Raw genomic sequence first — 1604 nt, 5'->3', positions numbered from 1 at the left:
GTGGGTTGAACATCTGACTCTTGATTTTGGCTCAGGTCACGATCTCAGTCAGGGTTGTGAGATCGAGCCCCGCATTGGGCTCAGCGCTGAGTGTGGAGCCTGCTTAAGATTCTCTCTCTCCCTCTCCCTCTGCCCCTTCTCTCTCTCTCTCTCTTAAAAAAAAAAAAAAGACTCTGATATGACTGGAGCCAACTGATGTCAGAAGCTTCTGGTATAGCTGCAGATCACCTTCTCCTTGCTTCTCAGCAGGATGCTTCTTCCCAAGCTACACTGAGTGTCTGTGTATGCAAGTGTGATCATGAGTGTGTTAGAAAGGAGTGATTCTTCTTCACAAGCTCAGCCTCCCTGCCTGATTCCAGTATTTTGCACACTTTGGAAGCATAAAGAATTGTAGCCACATGACTCAAAATAAAGATTTGTCCTTTCCTTCTCCCCACCCACAAATATTGGAAAGGAATGGCTAGGAAAATGTCATTTGACCTTTATTCATTTAATGAACACTAAATAAGCACCTACTCTGTGCTTCCTAGGCAGCATGGGCGCCATGAGGGCTGGGGAATGATCTGTCGGGTCCCTCCCTGTTGTCAAATTGACCCATGCTTTCCAGCCAAGACCTGTAGACAGTTCTGGGATTCTCTTGTTCTCAGGTCCCTCAGATGCGCTCTTGCTTCCTTCTGCATCCTTCCGTGCAGGTGCTGATGTTATGTGGGTCTTGAAGCATCCCTGGTTCATTCCTACTTGTTCATATTTGGGGGTCTGTGAGCCCTATCTTGACACCCTGGGTTTTTTACCGATGTTGCACATGGGTTCTTGGTTTTTCTCCTAGTGGCTCTTTCTTTATCGGAGAGATTCAAAAAGTACCCTGCTGCCACTTCGGCTACCATCTTCCCAAAAACAGAGCCCGTCTGAGGCTCTCCAAAACAACAGTCATCCCTCAGAAAGAATGACTTAACCCTCCCACTTATGGGGATCTTCATCTCCTGAGAATGACCAGGGTCACAGACGGCATCAGAGTGTTTTCTGGGTGCTGGCAGAAAGCTGACCTTTCTGCTTTTATCAGGGCCTAAGATATGATGACTTTGTTTTCAAGGGAGACCCCCTTGGGAAATGGAGGGAAGGAAGGCAGTCCCCTAGAACATTGCCCACTGAAAGGACAAAGATGAGTAGCAGGAAGTTGGAGTCATGGTAACAGTGATACCCATCACAGGCTTCAGGGTAGAGGTCCCACAGCAGTGCTAAGTGTACTCAGAACATCTGCTGATTCAGGGAGTCTGGAGTTGATAAGCCCACATGGGTGGTCTTCCTCGGTCAGCTCCTTCAGGGGTCTGTAGCCCTGTGTTGTTCTAAGTATGACCCGCAGAGCACCTGCCTCAGAATGGGAGAGGAGAGGGGGCTCTGGTTTCTGTATCTTTGTGTCCCTTCCAAAGCTAAACTAAAGGATGTGCCTCTCAACTGTTGAGAAGGACCCCCCTAAGGACGCCCAGGCGCACCCCTCTTGTCCCTAATGCACGCGCCCCACACACAGGGTTGACCCAACGTGAGACCAGGTTTAATCGCAAAGCTGCTCCAGGCTTTCACTCTGCCCTTACCTGCCCCGCCCCTCC

The sequence above is a fragment of the Ursus maritimus genome, unplaced genomic scaffold (genome assembly GCF_017311325.1).
Source record: "Ursus maritimus isolate PB19 unplaced genomic scaffold, ASM1731132v1 scaffold_36, whole genome shotgun sequence".
In the NCBI taxonomy this organism is placed as follows: domain Eukaryota; kingdom Metazoa; phylum Chordata; class Mammalia; order Carnivora; family Ursidae; genus Ursus; species Ursus maritimus.
This window is presented reverse-complemented; position numbering follows the sequence as displayed.